At 41.6% G+C, this 22,698-nt stretch overlaps 1 protein-coding gene across 3 annotated transcripts in view; it reads left to right on the top strand.

Annotated features, from left to right (window-relative positions):
- Positions 1-22,698, top strand: part of znf469 (zinc finger protein 469) — a 181,395-nt gene that overhangs the window by 99,297 nt on the left and 59,400 nt on the right. The window contains exon 3 of one of the 3 annotated variants that reach the window (XM_085779576.1): positions 4,008-4,057. The gene's annotated coding sequence lies outside the window, so the exon portion shown is untranslated. Of the gene's footprint in view, positions 1-4,007; positions 4,058-16,546; positions 17,126-22,698 lie in introns of those variants that run through there. The other 2 variants (XM_085779577.1, XM_085779578.1) reach the window with 2 other exon arrangements.

Raw genomic sequence — 22,698 nt, 5'->3', positions numbered from 1 at the left:
TATGAAATATGCTGATCAGCTTTCTTTACAAGAGTTAGAAGTGAAGATTGATAACACGCCTGTGTGCTAAGTATAGAGTTAAAGCTGGGAGGAGATTAGCTTAGCTCTGCATTAAGATTGGAAGCAGGGGGACTCAACTATCGTGGCCCTCTGCAGAAGCGCAGAAATGTGGCTATAAACACCTCAGATCACTAACCGATTCATTCGAATTCTTGTTTGTTTAATGCACAATGATGGTGTATTTAGAGTTATGCGCTGTAAAGTTTTTTCCTATTCGTTGCAAACCCTCAACGGAGGAAACCGTATAAATCTAATGGGTCACATGAGGGGAGAGGAAGAGCACTGTTTAGTTGAACTCCACACCAACTCTCGACACGGGATCACAAAGAGACACTGCTTGGCTATAGAAGGTAAAAAAAAAAAAATAAACTGTCAAGATTAATTACCACTGACCTCATCGTTACGGGCTTGATCTATTTAAAACGGACATGCATGTGGACAGCAGTGCAACCAGCAAGCTCACATGTGGTTCTGTTTATACTGCACTGTGCGTGCGTGCACAGGTAGGCAGACACAGCCACTCATGTGCGCACACACAGTCACACATGTGGCCAAGGTCAAGTTCAAGGTCAAGTTCAGATTTACTCATAGAGGGCTTTTAAAGACAAAAAAGGTTTTATGCTGAAGTGCTTTACATGATGTGAAAAATGGCAGGTCAGATGACAAAAATTTGGGCCAGTCTTCCTTTAAATGCTTAGTTAAGTTTCTTCACCTACAGTAATTGTAGTATGGTTCCAGACTTAATCTCAGATTTACTCAAATGGTCTTGTGCCCATGTGTGGTTGCTCTTTCTCCAGCTTGTTGGTTGGCTATAAGAATGTGTATAAATAACTTCTGAGCTTCATTCATGAAAAACTGAGACAGGAAAATCCTGAGAAGCCCTGAATGAGGTGTGGCTCCACAAATATTTTCTTATTCCATGAACCGAAATAGCAATTCTTACAGTAAAAGAACATACTTCTTTGATCAGTGTGTTAGCTGCTTCTAATAATGTTTTTTTGTTGTTGTTAGTGGCTGTTATTTCAGCACGAACTTTGAGTAAACACAGAAATAGCACAAATGGAACTAATAACATTAATTATGGGACTGTTTTCCCTGAAGTGTCCCTGTTAGTCATATCAGTTAGCGAAATGGATAAATCCTCGCCCAGATAAAGTACAAGCACAATCATATTGTTGGCTACACCTGTGCTTTTGTCTGTTTAATGTCTGCTGCACATACGGGTTTACATCACATAATCCTGTTAAGGTGGAAAAAACATGATTTTTGCATTATGTGTCTCCACAGCATGAAATATGAGTTTCATAGCTCTTCCTCTTTATAATGAGAATGACAATGGTGCCTTGCAGAATCATAAATCTAGTATAGCAAACAAGACAAAGAAGAGTAATTAGACTCTTCTGAATAGAGTGATTATCCCAAATCCTCCTTGAATGATATCAGCTGAGTGAAAAACGTGTGCAGCTGTTACACAGTCTGTTGTATTCTTTTTTTTTTGTTCGTTGTGCTCAACCGTGAACTCTGACAGCCCCCTCAGCTCTCACACTGACTGTTTAGATTGAGTGTAGCACTATTTGGCCTTCACAATGCAGCCGCAATCCAGCAGGGCATTCCCCTGCCGAATTCATTGAGAAATGTTTACCTTCACACTCTAACATGCTGGGGTGGTCCCAGAGCTCGTGGGGTTAATGGGCATACGTTGCAAGCGCTCAGCTCTGTGTATGCTCAGATGTAAACTCAAAAACACAGCAGTGCAGAGGTGTAATATCTGCCAAACACTGTTCATGTGCGGAAAGAGAATCACAATACCAAGGTGACATTTATAATGGATGCCTGGCTATTAGTGTGCATTGTTTTACGTTTCACTGCAAAGATGGTTATAATTCATATGGAACCTCTGGTATGTGGAACAGTATATGGCACAGATGTCCGAAGATCTCCTTTCGCACATGAACAAACTCATTTCTTATGTCTTGCTGTGTCTGTTTGGCTTATATTGTTGAGACTGTCTTTGAGTCACATTTCATGACTAACCCGTGTGTTGTACTTTTGTGATTTCTTCTTCATAGAGGACAATGGAGCCAAACTATACATTACTTTAGAACATAAATGTCTTATTACTGTTTTATCTGGGCTATGATCTAATTTCCCTAGTACTGCCCTTTCACAAGGGTTTTTGTCTGTCTCTTTCACATTTATGAGGCAAAACTAGTATAAATGACCTATCAGAAGTTCAAAATCCCTCTAACTTAATGCTTATGGTAAAGATTCAGTTGAAGCTTTTAAGAGGTGAATGCGTTGTGGATTTTTTTTCAAGGTGTCAGCATGGATTTAGTTGATACATGTGAGAGATCAAATATACAACGTGTCTGCATCTTTGTGTATTTGCACGTACATATATTATTGTCTTGGCCTAGATGTTTTTGTTTGGTGTTAGTCAGCATCCTGCTTTGGTGAAGCCTTATGGGGGAGGGAGGCGCCCAGTGTGGCCGCGTGAGTCATGGGAGTGACCGGGGGTGCGATGCCCAGTCCTCATCAGCAGCAGTCATTGACAAAAAGAGTCTGTCATTCTTTGCAGGGTGGATGAGCTCACCTACACCCACCACTAGTGTAGTGGGAATTATGTTACCATTGCAAATACACACACAGACAGACACGCAGCTGGTAAAAGGAAAAAAAAAAAAAGCAGTCTTGCAAGGTCTTACAGACACAAACACACATCAGTACATTACTCACAGTCCTCCGTCTGGTAACTTCTTTTGTTCTTTGGGTCTTTTCTTTTATTCTCTTTAACTCTGTTCAGGTTGAGGCCACATGTGCTCTGGCGGAGCTTTGAACCTGTGTAGGATTAAGCGTGTCTGTCTAGTTGGCTGGATTCATCTGCAAACAGGGCACGACACTGCTGGTGCAACCCATTCTTCTTGCTCTGCAGTCGAAAGCTGTTTTTTCTCCTCAAAAAAAAAAAGAGAATATGCAAAAAAAGATAAGAAAACAAAATGAACTGAATTTATTTAACCAAAAACTGAAAACATTTCCACAAAACAATGAATTTTAGCTACTGTGGAGTTTTTTTGTTTTTTTTCACATGTGGAAGTAATGATGTGAAAATTATGTACAAACTGATAATGGGATTCAGCAGGGAAGTGGAAAATGACTGAGCACCATCATCTTTGATATTCCCATTGCAATGTTAATTTGTCAATGCTGTTTTACCGATTGTGGGGCACCACTGAGCATTCATTTGAACAATTTCATATTTCCAAACACAATGTTTTATTTCTGTCCAGGTAACGTGAATTATGACTAATACCACCTGACATAAAAGCAAAATCCCAATTTGTCCATGACTAATCAATCTCAAAAAGCTTTTTTATTTTAATTGTGGGTGTATTTTCTCACTGTCTGATGTCTTGCCAGTCAGTGATGGCACAGCTTGTGATGGAAACACACCTAATTTGTGGTCTACTGGTTGCAACATCCTCTGCTGCTTTCTGTGTCTGCATACTTCATAGGCTGCAAACAGATGATAAAGGAGCAACATTTTCAATAGCAACTGAACCAAGTTCAGCTCAATGCATAGGCTACACATTGAGAAATATATACTTTATTCCTATAACTGTTTCATTCTTTCCAGGAGTGGAAAAAATCCCTGTGGTGGTAAACCCTCTCATAGTTTTACAGGGAATAAACAGTAGATATTGTAAAGAAATAAATAAAACTGTAATAAAAGCACTATAGAGGAAGTTTTAATTATGCGCTTGTTGCTGTTTTGTAGTTCCAGCTGTAAGTGGAAAACTGCTTCGATATCAAAGGCAATCACAAAGGAAAACAAAAATATAGAGTTCACAGAGTAACCCCAGAAATACCCTCTGAGTGCTTTTCCAAGACCACAGATTGACATTTTATGAACCGTATTTACCATAATTTACTCTCTCCCTTATTTACAGGCGGCATTTCGTTGCAAACAAAGGCTGATTGACGTATGATGCCATCAACAGTAAGTACAACACACACCTGGTCTAGTGTATTGTGTTTATAACAACTGGAGACTCACAAATGAACAATTGGAGAAACAATGTGACACAGAACGGTTTGGCATGTTTTTTTTTTTCTTTTCCTTTTCTTTTTTTTTCTTTTGCATGTGTTATCAAGTTACCAGACTCCTCAGTTTTCATATAAAAGCGTCTCCTTCCCTCGTCGGTATCTTTTCGTCTACCTCTCCCACGTGTTCACGCCCATCCTTGACCACAGCCAATAGGGGATAATACATGGTTGACACTTTGCCCCTCCCTGTGAGATGTAAATCTTGTTTTTCACTGCTGACCACCACGCTCCCAGGAAAAGACAACAGCCTTCCAAATGACACGGTTGTAGACTTCCGATTACAGCCCTGTCACTTACTCTACCGACGTGTAAACACATGATGGAGGGAGAGAGAGAGTGAGTGTGAGAGAGAGAGAGAGAGAGAGATGTGCTGGGGTGCGTGGGCTGCCTTTTGTTTGCCTCCAGACGTCAGACCTTGGGTTAGATGGGCTAACATAAAACATTTAAACCGGCACGATGCCTTTAGTTAAGTTGTCTCACTGCACAAGACCTTTGGCTTGCGAAGGTCTGAGTCATTATAAAACGATAGACATAACTCATTTCTTTGTAACGAGGTGTCGCCAAGTTGTGTCTACATTTTACCTCTTTTTCTCTACTTTTGTCTTTGCCTCATTAAAAGCAGCAGGAAAAATATCTCAGGCTCTAATATTTAATGTTTTGATTCCTATTTTGGCCAAGACAGTTGTGTCAAATTTCCTCACACTCTTAGCCACAGGTACTACAGTATACCTCTTTTAACGGATGGTAAACAGTCTCAGGTTTTAATGAGACTTTTCTGAATTATGGCCATCGAAATGATTATTACAATAGTTTCAGCCATCCACGGCATCTCGGTGATCCTGTGGCCTGTGAGAAGACAGTCCTAGTGCTGGCTTCGTCTTGGCCTCCTGACCAAAAGTGTGATAATTTTAGACTCAAGTCTCTCACATGGTCTGGAGCAAGGACGGCATTTGGAAATAAACTTGGAATTTAGCTTAATTGCAGTTTACAGATTTAGGAGGGGCAGTGTTCTCTTCTTTATTTTCTTGCATAAATAGAGAGTGACTGGAGGCCAAAGACATGAGGTTTCAAAGCCACAAAAGAGGTTAAAGAACGTCAGAGGCAGTGAGGACACTTTTGAGCCCGGCTCCTTAGCTCTCCTCAAGCCTGAGCCATGCTCTGTCCCTGATGCAAGATTCTTCTCCCAACTCACCAAATCCATCAGATTTATGAATCCAACCATCCTTAATTGAAACTCAACTGATTTTCTTTTTTTTTTTACTCGTTTGTGCACAGTCAAGCTACAAAGTTTGCTTTTTTTCTAGTCAATGTTGCACGACGTTGTAGGAGGTGCAGGAGGTTTCAGCTGGGAATCCTCCTCTAGTGTTTTTATTCAGCTGGAACTCCTGACAGCAAATGAATCGTCCTCTGAGGTCCTCACGTTTTGACAGCTTCTCTGTAACACGCTGTTTGGGTCCAGATATTTCCCATAACCTCATTACTATTGTGTGCATTTCCTCCCCTTTGTAAAACAACTGACTCCCTTACCTGACATTTTTTATGTTATTTTTCTTTTTAAATTTAGGTTTTTGTTCATATTTATGTGATAAAACATTAATAACGCTTGTGTTGCATGGGGTGACAGTGCAGTGTGATTTATAGCATATTAAAATGATATCATGGAATTGTTGCTGGGATGCAGCAAACAGATGGAGGGAGGAAATGTAATGGATGTGTTTCAGGTGGGGTAACAGGGGACACGACATCAACTGTGAACCAATTCAACAGATTAAGAGTCTCCGTGCTGCTTCTCGGTGCGTGGTCTCTTGGTGTGAGGGATTGACTGTCTGGGCCTCCCTCAAGCTTGCTAGGATGACATAGATTATATTAAGATAAATCAAGCACTGAAACACTCTCAAACATTTGTGCTCTTGTATAAATGAAAACCTTTTCTCATGCAAACACACACACAAGCTTGTACACACATGCACATTGAATGTTGGGGGAAAAACCCCTGGAGTTAAGATAAAAGCTAAATGCCGGAGACAATTGATGAGAAAAATGTCTGTTAATAGGAGGCTCTGCTGGAAAGTATGCCATCCTAACTGCAATCTGTCCACATTAGCTCAAAGCAGTCACTGCCCCAGACCTGCAAAAACAGTCACTTCAAAGAGGAGGTAGCTTAAACTCAAGAAAACAAGACCTTGACATGGGACTGGACATACATCACTGGAGAAGAGGGTCAGGCAGACAGGTATGTGGCTGATGTAGAGGCTCACTGGGAAGAATAAGTAAGTTTCAAGAGATGAGACCGTGGGCCTTCAGATAGAAAGAGCGTGTAAGCTTTTGAATGGTCCCAAAAGGACAAGGCAGTGTGTGATTTGGGGATGAGTGATTCAGGGAGGAAATGGTGAGTGACTTGGGCCTATGGAAAAATGTGTTTAATAGGAAAACAGGAAGGTAGGGAGGACGGATAGAAAGAATAATACAATATAAATAGTATACTGTATTTCACCAGTTGCAATTTTAGGTCAGTTGATCGTGCCTAAGTATAAAAGTTCATGGGTTAGAGTTTCAATGAATGCTGTGATAATGTTGTGCAAGCACACGTGCAAATGAGTCATTCTAACTATCACGCAATTGCAAATAATTCTTTGTGAGTGTCAGCGTTAGCACACATCTTTCTAATTATCGCAATTCTTTTATACCTGATAATTGACTATGTTTATTCATCGCACAGGAAGAATGACCAATGCAGAGCCTCACTGTTCTCTGGAGTTGGCTGCTAACGCGACCTGCATTTACTAGCAAGTCAGTGGCTGGCTGGCTAGCTAGATACAATTCAGTATTCCTTGTCTCATGCCTTTCTGTGTTTTAACGAGACCCTGACCATAGTTTTGTGAAAACATGCACTCCAAAACTGTAGGGGGAGCTCCGTAGAGAAAAAAGCGATCAGACTTGCATAGTTCCCCTTTACCATACCAACCAAGTGCACCTTTTCAACACCCTGGGTTTCCATTTGAAGGAAGGAGCTTCATGGAGCTCTTAAGAAATAAGGGACTGTGTATTTGACATGACAGCTGAATGTTCCCACAATGATTGGTTCTAGAAAAAGCCACCAGCATCACAGCCATGATGTCTATGACTCAGAGCCTAGCAACAGCCTTGACAACAACACGTTGATGGACATGCACAAACCAATCAGTGTTGAATTCAGATTCATGCTGCACTCATGCTTATGTTTCCATATGTTTCCATCCATACCACAGCTATTAAGATGTACTCAAATCACTATCTCACTGTGATAAAGATAAAACCCCATCAGCATAAAATTTCAACCAAAACATAATAGAAGGCACTGTGTAATCAGCTGTAGGTTGAAATAGTTGTTGAATGTTTAAATACTGTACATTTGGATGAGCCTCATTGAAATTTATACTCTACCCTCTTCAATCACTTTCTCGTTTCTCTGTAACGTGATTACGTGCTCTTCTTTTTGACATCCCTAACTGTGTTCTCAGCATCTGTCAATCCAACATCTCACCTTTAGCTTTTAATGTTAACCATCCAGAGGAGAGACTCTTTCAGCTGTCAGTATGGCTGGTTGGGGAACACCTTGCAGAGGGATTGGTGTGAGTCAGTTTTGATACTTTGTTTGCTCTTCCTGTTCACCAACTCCCCCCTCCTTGCCGGGTGATTGACAGATGAGAGTGACTCTGGGGGTCACTGGGCGTGCAGACCTGAAGGGTGGGACCAGTTGCATGACCGGACATGTTGACACTCCAGTGTAATGTTCGCTGGTGACAGACAAGTGGTTTATTAGTGTGTGGAGTGTGTATCTCTGACCCAGATCACTGTGGAGCACATAAGAATTCATGACTAATCAATCAGTTACACTTTCCCTTTCTGACCTGTGGTGAAATGAATACATCATATCTATTTTATCATAAATATATCAGGGATTTAATTTAATACCTCTAATCTTCAAATATTAAAAGCCTAATCTGGTCTTTAGGAAGTTGTGTTCAAGTTTTTAAATAAAAAAAGATTTCACAGTTCATTGTGCAACAGTGTTGGCATCTGCTCTTCCTAAATTTGTGACGGTAGTTTGAAAAACGAAGCACCAAAGTCTAACCTTGTATTTTGCCTTCACTGTGCAATCTTTGAGTTGAGTTGTTTGACATCAGTCGAATTTATAAGCTAAAATGTGCAGGCCACTGTAGGCCACTATATAAATGTTTGGTTGTCTAAACATCCTAAACTTGAACACATACAAGTTGTATTTCCTGAAATCTTGTATGACAGATCTTTAGATTCTGACACTCTGACATCTTACAGGTTTCAACAGAGTGCAGGTATTTTACACATCTCATTGGATCATCCCTAACTCTCACTCAGGACGCAGAAGTACCGGTAGCATAAAAGTATGAGCATGCTTGAAGATGTCTAGGTGACTTTTTTAAGTATGTTTTTCTGTGAGCTCATTGAATGCAAGAATTTGAAATATTTCAACTTTAGAGAAACCAAACCAGAGCTTTTCTTTACATGCTTGGAATTGAGCTTTATGGGCTTATTATTCAGCCATATGTGAGCATAAATCCAGCATTCTGGTTGTGTTTACAATAGTCTCGTCCGCTGCATATGTTTAAAAAGGAAGCCCAGCCCATGTTTTAAACACAGTTGTAGGGTGATTGAGGATTGTGTATCCCAAAGATGACCCCTCTGGCTTTGCCCTCACCCTCACCTCTCTCCAACCGTAACCCCAACAGAGTTCAAAATACTCTCACTGTATTACTCAGGGCAGAGAGTTAAGTCATGCATAGTTTTACACCAAGGGTTAACCTTTAGCTATAAACTTAAACAGGTAAATTATATGTCTCCAAAATTACAGTCTTCATGCAACTTTGATTTTACGAACTGCAAGATGACCACAGTGAGTAATACAACAATAAGGGCCTAGTGAGCTGAATGTAGCTCTGCATTCAAAGACTAGTACATTTGAAGAGGATTATAATGATTACCTACACATATGTAATTGACTTGGCGCCATTTTGTTTAGATGTTTTAATGAGTGTAAAGTAGCATACAGCTCTCAGGCTCAGTCACTTAGAGTTAGTGACTCAAAGACACTATAATCCTCTACAAGACTCAGGCTTCAGTGCCTTCAAAACCTTCTACAACCAGCGCGGTAAATGTCTTCCACTTGTCACATTTGTCTTCTCGACCAGAATGTTGACAGGTTGTATGAAATGAATCTTGTTTTATGAATGTGAAGCTCCAGAGGATATGCTAGGAACAGAAGTAAAACAGATATCAACATTTTGTTCTCGTGTGTTTGGCCACATTTTATAGCAGGAGACCCCCAAACAGGAAGCTGTAGGTAAGGCCCAGAAAAACATTGTTTTTTGTCAGTTTCATGCTTTGAGACCGTTTGATGTATTCTTGGAGTGGGAGTAGATTCCTGCTTTTAAATTGTTTGTAGGCAATATTATAAAACTTACTGATATTTAGTTTGTAGTCTTATAGTACAGCAAAGGAAGAGCAGCTTTACAGTAGTAAATGCTGCTGTTAGCACCCACGTGGATTAACAATATTCTCACCTTAAACCATGTCTGTCATTTTTTAAAATTCAATTTAATATTGTAGTTAAAGCAGATATCAGTGGAATGTTTTTGTTAATATAAGTCCTAAATAGTCCTATTTTCCGTCAGCAATCACTTACATGAAGTATTTCAGCCTAAACACGAGTCTCTCCGTCACTCTGCTCTGCTGTAACCCGAGGAGAAAATTTTCCTTGTGGGATACAAGTGTTATCCAATGAGGGGAGAGAACGGCATGAAGGGCTGTGTGTGCAGCCAAGGGATGCGCGTGAATGTGGTGACGTAGCACGAGGACCAATTGATGCCTGACAAGGGCGGGGGCTGCTAACTCATGGTGCGTTCAAGGAAACTCGTACTTTGTGTTTTTCCTTCCTGTGAAGTCATACCAGTTCGATCTGGTACGAATTCACGGGTCGGAAGTTACGAGTGGCCGTTATAGGGAACTTTCACAGACAACAGGACGGTAAAAACACGAGCTACGGGTTACCTGGAACGCTACCAAGTCGTAGTTGTGACTTGAAGCTGTAACTTACGGTTTCAAAAGCCTGCCTTGAACACAGCATTAGCCGAAACGGCCCTGCCACTGATATCTGCTTTAATAGTTTTTTTATTTTGAAAACAATATTGTGTCCCAAAGCTTTTTTGCTCTTGTTTGCTGGGAATATTTAATACACCTTCTTTTTTATTCTTAAGTAAATGATTGTGTTTGAACTTCTCAGATTTATGGACTGAGACTTGCTGCTTGTTTCATTTTTGTATGTATTATTTCATTTTTCATTTTTTAGCATTGTCTCTGCTCTCTATCACAACTTTCATCAGCTACCACGGCCTTCAGCCTCCCTTTGCCTTGTGGCTTCTTGCTGTCACTCATTTCAGATGACATGATATCAATCGCCATCAACCCCAGGCAAGGGCTTGTCAAGGTATAAGTTTTGCCCCCACTCACTTCATGTTGCCCCTGGGGAGAAGTGAGATCATCACCGTTTTCTGCAGAGAGTCAAGGGTATACGTGCACAGATACAACCACAGATACAGTACACACTCACACATACAGTACACAGACACACACAAAGACACACGGTCTTCCTGTCCACACCTTCAGTCTAAATCAAAGAATTATGTGTTACAACAAAGACCCATGATCAGTCAAACAAAGCATTCACATGTCATGTTTCTCTCTCACACTCTCCACTATTTTCCCTCAAGCACTGTGATGACAGTACATTATTCACCTTGCAACACCATAGTGGAAAGAAATCAGGAAAAAAAGCTTTGTTTTTGTTGTAAAGGGTGATGAGGTTGAACAAAAATAGACACATCAGGATATTTGTTAGGATTTGCAGTACTTTCTGCGGTGCATCATCTTAACAGTAACATTTGCGAATGAGTAAGCCTGGCTCAGATGTCATTGTTGTCATTAGTTCTGCAGGTATTTTATCATAACCCTCAATTTTTTGTGTAGATGTATATTTTGATTTGATGATGCCAGGAAATAAATGAAGATCAAATGGCATCTACTGCTTTTTCACATGAATATGTTCATTTGCACCAGTGCTGAAATCATTATCAGGCCGAGTGCTCTCCAAATGGAAAAAAGGATTTGTAGAAGGATGACGGTGTCATGCCAGCAAATTTCCACCATTAATTGCTTATTGACTTTGAACTAAAGCTCTGACTGCTGCTTCAAACTAACTGTTCCCAACAATCAGAGAAGTGGCATTTAAGACCAGGAGCGACGTGTCAGTCATTTAGCTCTTTTCTGTTGTATTCTCTATGTCCAGAGAATTGTGTCTTGAACTCGGTGCCATTATATAATCCCAGATGGTTCTCTGGCGCCTCTGCTCATCTGTAACATGTTCATGGGTCCAGCCGGCACACACACACACACACACACACACACACACACACCAGAGCATGCAGGCGGGCCTTTGATCTCTTCCTCTCCCCTCCTGGGCCTCCTCAAAAGGGCGATTCTCCTCAAGCTTGTCCAGCCTTTATGCATCTAGCTGGATGTCCTCCAGGTCTGATGGAGAATGGAACGCTACTGATTTAATTCCCTGCATCTATGCAAACAATATGTCACCCCAGGGATAAGCTATGGCACTCATGTTGGCCTGCGAGCATCCTCAAGCACTTGCGCTCCACAGGTCCAGTTATTGTCTCTCTCTGTAGGCCTCCAGTCTCAAATAATGACAGTGGCTGCCAGTTCCAGACAGCCTCTCACATTTTTCCTCACAGTAATTCACACCAAAAGCAGAGGTTCCTTCATATCCGATTCCGCACCATGTGTTACACTGTGGAAAGTGCCTGCTCAGATGTTTAAGCATAGTGTTTTGAGGGATTTGGCTATTTGCCTAAGGGAGGCTTTAATGATAAGACATCTGTGAGATGTATTTAGCTGCGTTGATGGATGTTTACATTAGTTACCTGCCAAGTGGCATAAAAAAAGAAGGTGTATGTTTTTTCTTTGAGGCTCTTCACAGCAATGTGGCACCATACAAAAACTGAAAATATGCAGTGGATAGTCATATCCGCGTGTGCAGACATCTGTGTCTTTTTAAACATACGTGTGGTGCATGTATGCGCACAGATCTCTGTATGTAATCCAGGGGGTAAAGGAAAGTAAAATATTGTGTTGGCTTTATTCTGTTATGCTCCTGTCGTGAGTCTCAGTGAGAGGAGGTTGGCTTGACTCTCTTGTTTTGGATAATTGTACGCTGCCGAGGTCTGTGGTCCCCTTCTCTGTCTCCCTGTGGCCTAGGCTGCAAGAGCCATATTTAGGTTGCACGTCCTCCTCATCCTATCCTGTCTCATCCCCATCCTGTGCGACACACCCCCACAACGCAGCAGGGGGGCAGATGCAGGCACAGCAGTTGGTCCTGTGGCCAAACTGTAGGTGTGTGACCAGAATGTAAACGTTACTAGAGGACTTGCAATAACCTTTCAGCAGTGTTAAAACTCTTTGTTTTGGACCTGTTCTGTGGACTTAAAGTCGCATGGTTTGGTTACATAAATGTTTTTTAGGGAATTTATGAAACCAAAAATATTTCAAACCATGCTTTCGCTGTACTAGCGTGATATTATTTTTGCAGGTTGTGCATTTTCTGTGGTATTATGGGGGATGGCAGTATGTTTTTGAAATGAGATTAACTTGTACTTAAGATGTTGCAACTGGAGTGAAAATAAAGTTAATGTCCCACTTAATGAAAATCATGAAGTGGGATTGTATTATTTGGAACAAAATACTGTAGTAATACTTACTGGGAATTCAGACCCAAGATAGCACCGTTGTCAACAACATAAAATCACTGCTGAGTTGCAGGAAATGTGTTCACTCCTCTTTCCAAGTTACAGTGTTGAATTATGACCAGAGGTGTTTACAGAACAAAACTGACCTTTGACCACTTGGATGTAAAATGTCATCACTGTTATCCTATGAGACATTTTTATTAAATGGTGTCAAAATTAGCAAATGATTTGTGAGTTATGTCCAGAAATGTGTTTTGGCATCACCATGACCTCGACCCCAAGATGTATTGAAATACAAAGCTCTGAAAGCTCGGGTGAATATTATTGTATTTTTTATTCACTCCTCTCTTGAGGTCATTCATGAGTCATAAAGATGGATGTTTACTGTAAGCGTCTGGGAATAAATTGTCAGTCAAGTGGCTCAACTATAGGTTAGGGTTATGCTGAAAATCTATGGTTCACATATGTCCCTGCCACAATGCGGTGTGTGCTGTTGTGTGATCATGCTCAGATCTCAAGCCACTGCCTGCATCAACTCGTACTCTTGTCTCCCGGGGCGCATGACAGTAGGAGCAGGTGTTGCTGCAAACAAGTCTCATGGGAGAAGTCTTGATTTCTCTGGGTCAGTCTCATTTTCTCTCTTAACTCTCCCACATACGCACTTTCACACAAACACTTCACTTTCTCTCTTTTCTCTTCTGTTTAATCACCCAGTGAAGAATTTAGCACCACAGGGCTTAGATTTCAGTCATTATCTGCTGAAATCATCCATGTAACACACACATGCATGTTTCAGAGCTGGAGGGCTGTTTTTCTATTTTTCTTTACTCATAGTCTCTTCAGTAATTAATCAATCCACGGCCTATGTTTCTTTTTCTCTCTATGACACATTGTGTCTTTGGAGTATTTCCTAATCTGACAATGGCATCACTGCCTGTATGAACTGATGTGTTAGGGTTCACCACGAGTATGGGGCACATGAAAATGTCAAAAACATCATGTAACCTTGAGGCTTTTATCCACGGAAGCACCTGCCTATGGTTATTATCTGCGTAATTCAGAAGAAGAAGAAGGAGAAGACTGATAGAACAGGTGTGAATCAGTATTAGGCTGGGAGATATGCTGCCAGACAGATGCACTAGACTTCATTAGACAGAGAAGGAGATGTTCTTTAGGAGAAAAGAGGTTAAAGGATTAAATGAGACTAGGGGATCCAATGTGACTCACCCTGTGAGGTAGCCAAGAAATGCTTGTTTTGTCATTAAACATTTTAAAATCCCTGACAAGGCACAGGCCAGACTAATTCATTTCCCAGTTATTTCACTTCCATTGCCTTTACAGGAATGTACGTCTGACCTGTGCTAGTGAACAGCAAACCTTGTTAGTGATGACTAAAGTATTCTAGTTGTTTCTGTAAATGTTTCCAAACCACAACTGTGTGAAATACAAACCCACAATTTTAACTGTTTTCCAATACCCAGTCATCCCTTATATTCCTTGTCATGTCCCCTGTAGATGCTCGTAAGCCTTACTCTTAACTGGAATTGGGATGCAGAGTTTCCAGGATGTGCACATGTGTATGTACCATTCATCATTGTAATCGCTCCAGCACTTATCCTCACAGTACAAGAAATGATGATCAAATAGTGTTGGTGATTTGGAATTCCACAAGGGTCGTGCAGTTGGTTTATTAGTCTTAAGGATCTGCATCACATCTGTGTCTATTGAGAAACACAGTGTCAGATTTTACACACAAATGAACAGGGCCCAGGACCTATTTTCCCTACTTATCTATGCCTCCTTATTTACTAGATTGATCTGAGCAAAATCCAATACTCAGAATGAATGATACGATATTCATAGTGGATCCCTGATTTCTCCCATAGAGCCACCATGAGGTTGATAGACGTTCATTGTCTTAATTAGCATGCAGACACACCAAAGTAAGACGGGTTATGGTGATGAATATAAAAACACTAATGAGGGTTAAACTGTATAGAAAAAAACATGCATACAGACATGTAAGCAAGCACAGACAATCAAACAAATAAAAAACCATGCAGACATTTGGTATAATGGTCTAAATATGTAAACAGTTAGTTAAAGTTTGAGAACATCGGGGTCCATGACAGAGTTAAACCCCACTTCTGGAGGAAACGGGAATACAGACAAGCGGGAACTGGGAAAACTCTGGGGGAGTTAGGGATGACCATCCAACAGAGAGAGGACGCTGTGCCAGATTCTCAAAGACTATGTGATGACTCATAGGTCAAGGCCCCCGTGCCTGTAAACAAGATTTTTCTTATAATTTGAGTGCTGACTCACATGCTGCACTCATACCTTCTGCTCTGCTTTTCTGTTATTATCCATCAGCCTGACTCAAACAGTGTGGGAGAGAAGTGAAGTATCAAATAGTAAATGGTTTATCTGTGGAGGCAAGAATGGGGGAAGTAAGTGTGAATCGAGCTAAACATGTTGAGGATAACCTCAAGTGTTGTTAGTGAAGTTGGTGCCAAAAAATGATGATTATCAGGATGATGCTTAAGTGCAATCTGCTCTTCCAGTGCAACTTCTTTTGAAACCCGCAGCAGGACTGGGAAGTGTTGTGAAAGCTGTTGCATCTCAAGGTCATGGTTAGGGTGTCAGCGCTGCTCTGGTTTATCTCTTGATCAGGTTACAAGATGACTGAAGAGCTGGACTGCATATACTCTCCATCTCTTGACCCTGTCACTTTTTTCTCCCCCAGCTTAAGTTCAGAAAAATGCATTAATAAGAATTTTAAAAAATAATGTAAATATTGTGTAAATTTAGGACAGACTTTCTGCAGCTTTTTGGCAACGTCTTTGGTGAACTCCTCTTTGCACTTTCTGCCATTCTCCCGCTGAGATCATGACCCCTGAAGGCAAACTGTGCAAGGGATACACAGGGGATTTGCAGGTTATACCCACCTAACTCTCAGTTGGTATTGCATAAAGCCACCCATTTTTAAATCCCCTCCACATGCTGAGGAGTCTTCCAGTAGTTTTGCCTTTAAACGGATACATTTGCCACCCAATACACATAGTGCATTCCTCACATTCTGGAAAGACAGTGTCAAGGCTATTAAAGCCTTAAAGTAAAAGGTGTGTATGTGCGAGTGTGTTGCAGCTGGGAAGGCCATATGATACCACGTCACATGCAACGGTCACGTATCCATGAACTGACTTGTGTATTTCTCAGAATCCTCTATTAAATACCTTCAGTAGACCATTGATTTACAGTCTCTGTTTAACAGCTCCTGAAACCAGACCACAGTTGAAACACTATGATATGGACAGCAACTCCAACAGGATTCCTTCTTTTGCCGTACAGTAAGCCCCCTACTACACACACACACACACACGCAGACACATACACACACGCTTTAATAATAGCAGGTGTGTCTTCCACATCACACAGCTGCACACCAGAGCACGAGTGAGGTAGTGTTATACAGATAGTGAGTGTGTTTATATGTGTGTGTGTGTGTGTGTGTGTGTAAGAGAGAGAGAGAGAGAGACATAGAAAAAGAAAGATCAAGAGACGATTCAGACAAATTTAGATAAACGGCGACAGACTACAGCAGGGAGAGTCAGAACTTGAGTGGAATATTTTTTTTGTGTGGAGTGGAAGAAGCAGAGAGAGAAAGAAAGCAAGAATTTAAAAAGAGAGGGTGGTTGGTTTACTTTTTGGCAGAACCTCAAGAAGCCAAAAGTGGTTTTAGGAAAACTTTAAAGCTGCTGGGGAAAAAAAAAAAAAAAGGAACGGAAGAGAAAAGAGCCTGGTAAAAAGAAATCAGTGGAAACAGCGCAGTGGTGAGAAAGTTAAAAAATTTTAGTGGAGTGAAGTGTTCTAATCTTTTCTCTCCTGAGGGCGTTTTTGGACGCCTCTCTCATCAGTCTGGGCAGGACTCATTTGTCCCTCTATCCCTCCCTCCTTTCCTCCTTTTTTCCCTGTGCCTTAGTTCACTGCAGAGGAGAAGTAACTAGAGCCACACGATGACTACAGGTTGAGAAGTGAGTGAGAAAAAAGGGAGACAGAGATCAAGGAGAGGAGGAACTGACACACACCTCACACTTTGGAGTTTGGTTCTCTGTGCAGCCCACAAAGGTGAGGTGAGGAGAGGATATCTTACCAGTCTGTGAGCTTTTTACCTGTGCATGAATGAGTGCAGGTGAGCGTTTGTGTGCATATATATTTTTGTGTGCTGGACGTAAACATCTCTGTTGATCAGAGCATGACCACGATTTCACTGAGCAAGCAATTGCATGTGGTGAATCTGTCTGAGCAGAATCCCTCTCAATGAAGGCTTCTATTCATTTTTTTTAGTTTGTGAACCATTCTCATGTCAGTGATCAGACTTTAAAGCGTGTGTGCCAGGTTTGCCTTTCCGAGGTCATAGTTTGGTGTGTGTGTATGAATCACCCTGTGAAGCGCAGGAGAGGACACATGAGAGTCGCTGCACGCGGGCGTCTGTTCACTGTATGCGTCTGCACGTGTGTTTGTTTCTCTTTGATTTGACTGCTTTCGCTTTCTCAGAGATCAATGCACAACGCAGATTTGTTTAGCTGTGTTCGCAGTGGACACCTAGTGAAGGACAAACAGACCACAGAAGAGTCAACACCTCATCTGGCCACAATATGGGATAGGCTTAGCCTGCACATTTTGCCATCACGTTTGAAATTTGCTGGATTTCTTTTTGTCAAAGATTTGTATCTGCAATAGGCATCAGATGTTTATGCAGTGATGAGAAGCAGAAAACAGCTGTAGCACATTGCAATAAGAGCATAGCTGCAGAATCTGCAAGCATGCATGCACTGCAATGCACTGTCAGGAAATAGCTGCGTTATTAGCGATAATTTCGCCCATGCCTGCCTCCACGCTATGATGCTGTTTACACTTGCCTCTTATATGTTTCTTAAAATATGTTCACACCTCAGAGTATTTTTTTCTTTTCTCCTCCTTGTCTCTCATTCACTCCTGCACATTGTGGTTATCCTGCTTTACTTCCAGCCAAACGATGACAGCTGTGAGATAAGAGCTTCCAGGGTGTGGCTGAGGGACCTAAGGGTGGGGCTCAGGTAGCGCAGATAGAGAGGTCATTGTGAAATGTTTGAAATTCCTCCGCAGCTCCGCTTCTGCAGTGAATACAGCCCCCCCCCCCCCGCCTCCCGACATCCACGCCCCCACCCAAGTTTGGATCCTTCGCCTCCCACCAGGCACTCCAACCCCCACCCCTCCCCTTCTACACCCGCTTATGCTTTCTGCCCCGCGAGTGGAACCTGCTCGGTCATGCCAGCCTGTTCCAGCCTAACTACCACACTTATTTAAAAGATGGAAAATCATCCTCAGCACTGCCAGGTGTGGCATTCCCCCTGCCAGTGTAATGCTGTATTTTGCCAGGTGTGCCATCAGCATGTCTGAATGAAGGAGACTGAAACATTGCAGTCGGTGAATGAGCTCTGGCTTTGGTTTCTGATCTTTGAATCTCAAGGATAATGACTAACAACACATATTGACTGGCTGCCAGTAGTGGTGTCTTGTTCTTGTGATGTGTGTCTGTATTCCATACAGTGTGATCCAGATGTCCCAGCTGAGAATGCGTGACCAATTCAGCAGCAACACAAATACTATAAACTTTGATAATTTATTGGTTGCAACAAGTGACATTAAAAAAAAAAGTGGAGCATGCCTGCGAAATGTGCCTTTAGACTGACTTTTTACGGTAATCGGCAAGGGAGAACACACTGCAACAGACCAAATCACTTCAATTAAGAGAAACGAGCTGCAAATTCAGAAACGATGCAGATTAAAAAACACATTTGAAAATACAACAACAGAGAAGTGCCACAAATGAAATAACAAGCTGCCGAAGCCAAAACAAATACATTAATAGCAAACACATTGGCGATACAGAAATTATGCCAAAAAGAAAACACACAACCCCCTCCCCCAAAACAGTGCTCCCTGTTTCTCAGAGAGTGGTCCGCGGACCACTGGTGGTCCATGAGTGACCCATAGTGGTCAGCGAGGTGACATGGTAACATATCACCTCACGGACCACAACATTTAGGGGTCGTGTCCAGCAAACGCGTTTTTAGCGCTGACAGCGCTCTCAGCGCTGCTTTCCCAGCGCTTAGCGCTCTCTCTCTCCCTCGTCAGAATGCCGCTGTTGCTAGGTTACAAAACGAGTCCTCTGACACTTCCGTGTTCCTGCCTTGTTCATGTATGTAAACACGACAACGAGTGTCAGAAATACACAACAGCATTAGCGGCAGCTTTTGACATGGACCCTGAAGTCGGCCTACCTTCAATACAAGTGTGGGTCATGATATAAACCGAGCCACGTCTCCGGTTGTGTTGCTGTCGGTAACGTATGTCCCGCCCCTTCTTGATTCTGATTGGTCAGTGCAGGGAAAAGTGACATTGACGAGCGCAGCGCTGTTCTAAAAGTTGAACAGATTTCAACTCGAAGCGCTCTGAGCGCCGCGACAAAAAGAAGCAAGCACCGAGGGCGTTTTTCCACCGAGGGCGCTGAGCGTTGTGAGCACCGAACTCAATAGGGTTTGAATGGAAAGTAGACGCCAAGAGCACTAAAAACGCATCTAGTGGACACAGCCCCTTACAGTGTTTTAAAACTGCAACATCGGTGTGTTGTTTTCAGTATTAAGGGATACATTGTTTAATTTCTCAGCTAGTACGGTTCGTGTTCATACGTTTGTTTTCACAAACCTGTGTGAAAACACCCTTAATCAACGAATATGTACAATCAGAGACGCTGATATTGGTAAAGTTGTCATTTTAGGTTGTAATTTGTGAACTCTTGAAGTTGGCATATTTTGTTTTAGGGGCAGTTTAGAGTTAGCTGGTCCATGAGTGTTTTTTTATGGGCTAAGTGGCCCTTGGTCTGAAAAAGTTTGAGAAACACTCCTCCATAGGCATGGAGCATTTCCGTTGTGTTTGTCTGGATATACTAACCCTTTTTTTTCTGATGCGTTTGGTTCATTGATTTGTATGTTTTTGTTTTGGCATTGTTTTTGTATTTGTGGTATGTTTATTTTTGTGTAGCCTCAGTAAGACTGACAGAGGAAACTTAATTCCAGTATCGCAGAATAAAACAGATTGCCAGATTTGTCCATCAGTCAGCAATCAGAATCATGACTCATAATCAAGGGACTAACCAGGTATTTTTTTGAGACCTTTATAGGTGAATTGATTGATTTATGAGATTGGAGGCGGCATTGAGGTCAGGAATCCAGGTGTACAACGCTGTGAGATAAAGATGCCAGACGTAGAATCCACTGAGAACAATAGAATGGACGAAGGACGTTTGATATAGAGTTTGCATGCGCTGGAAACATTGGCTGAAAATTAGAAAGCTTAAGGTGTCATGGCAAGCGTCCCTCAGGAAGCCACTGAAAGGAGTGGGACAGATGGAAAGAGCAGGGTGTGTCAGAGGATGGAGACAGCAAAGAACTGAGAGAGTCCCTGTGCAGCTGTATGACAGCAGTGTTGGACTGGTAAACAGAACTCTTCAATGGTCCAGTAAATGTTGCTGGAATGAAAACCATATCAACGCTGCAGACTTTTTACCTCATGTTACCTCTCTCCTTCCTGCTCCTCCCCCTTTCTTCCATATCCCCTCCCCCATGCCTCATGGCCTGAGTGCGCCTGGTTTGGCAGTGGTATGATTTTCATTAGTCAATTACAACATCTGAAGCTGACTGCTTTTTTGAACCACTTTTCTTTCCTATTTTCTTTTGCTTCTTTTTCTTTCTAAGTTCAACTTTCCCTCTGCTTGGTACCACAGGCCTCTCACTTTTTTTCACTCTCTTGAGTTTCACTGAAGATAAAACCTCCACCAATGAATCACTGCAGTATGTTATGACCTCAGTCGACTCTTATGTACTCTAGCTGTTGCCATGACAGCCTTTTGTCAAATTGCAAATTCAACATTGATGTGTTCTTAATGTAAAGCATAGAGCATACCAGCCTCTTGCACCTGTGTGTGCATGTAGACATGTATGCACAGAGAAAGATACACAGCACATTCTCAAATGCAGGAAAAACCAACAAATACGAGCCTTCACTTGCATTTATCAATGCATCCAACAATAGGATAGCTCAATAGGCCTTCTGGGATTAAAATAGTCAAACATGGGGATGTCGAGTGGCGCAGTAGGTTGAGCAGGCGCCCCATTACTGTATATGGAAGCTACTAGTCCTCACTGCAGGTGGCCCCGGCATGTCATTCCTCCTCTCTCTCAACTGAACTATAAAGGCATGAAAAGCCAAAATATCTACTTTAAAAAAAAAAGAAAAAAGTCAAACATGGAATAGAAACCTCTGCTAAAAAAACATGACATGTAAGACGTTTCGAGGGTGTTCCTCGAAGATGTCAAAGCAGGATTTTCTCTGTGCTGTCAAAATGCAGTAATCACACCATGTCCATGGGATCATTCAAATAAGACCATGACCCATGACATTCGAATGAACCAAGAAAATATTAATCTCATTCTTGACTTGCAACTACATGCCTATTAGTTCTTCTTTTCAATTATTTATTTTATATCTGAAGCACACCAGGTGCTATATTGCAGGTGTCACTGGCATTTTACAATGTAAGTAACTGAATATTTAGGATTAGAGCTTGATGCTCTGATTCATTTCTGTGGAGTATACATTACTGTGGAATATTAGCACCCAAAAGCAGCTGTTAATACCTCAGATTTAACACCTTATGTGTAAAGCTGTATAAAAGCAATACCCTACATTAGTTAGAGTGTTTGCTGGAGCCAGGGTTTTGTTGGCTTAACAGCTGTAGGCAATTTAGCCAACCGGATGTAAAGCACAAGGCACTGGGTGATTGGTTGTGTGTTTGCTGTAACAGTTTATGCTCCAGTTGAAAAGCTGGAAGACAATCAACCACTGGATGTTTGTTTCTGTGTTCCTCGGTGATGGACATCAGAGCATCACTCTTTGGTTGAACAAAAAAAAAAGAATGCCGAACTAGTGATCTGCAGGAAATAAAAAACAATGAGATCAGAGCCAGCAGACGTAGCGCAAGTAGGCTACAACTGAAATGACTAAATTCACTAAACACCACAAAGTCTCTCACACAACCAGCTCAGCATTTCCCCTACATAAGTGTTTCCTCTGTTACGCTGCAGCAAAAGACCTGGTCCTATTTACTTAGTACTCTCAGGTTCTTATTAACTACAGGCACACGTCAGTAAATTAGAATATCGTGGAGCTCAGCAGTCTCCTCCAACCTGATGGGCAAACTACGGTCCGTGGGCCATATGAGGCCCATTGGGCTTTTTAATCCGGCCCGTTGAATATTGGTACAAAATGATCGAAGTTGCCGCAAAGAACAACACTGCTCCCACTGAAACTAAATGTTATTTGAATGTTAGTTTTCTTTTATGCCTTTTACACTTAATCATATTAGTCCACACAAACACTCTCCTCCTGATACTGGCCCAGCGTGTCCGTCAAATTTTAAAATTCATTGTGAACCCTGAGCCAAAAAGTTTGCCAACTCCTGACTTAAAGGCTCAGGAAACCACACCATTAGGTAACAATAGTGAACTTTTTTACATAATATTGTAATTTTTTGATTCACTGAATTTGGGGTTTTCATTAAATGTAAGCCATAATCATTACAATTAAAAGAAAAAAAGTGAAA

The sequence above is a fragment of the Trachurus japonicus genome, chromosome 6, assembly GCF_045865225.1.
Source record: "Trachurus japonicus isolate A0001 chromosome 6, Traja_1.0".
Classification (NCBI taxonomy): Eukaryota; Metazoa; Chordata; class Actinopteri; order Carangiformes; family Carangidae; genus Trachurus; species Trachurus japonicus.
Note: the sequence above shows the minus strand (reverse complement) of the source record. Positions and strands in the feature narration are given on the sequence as shown.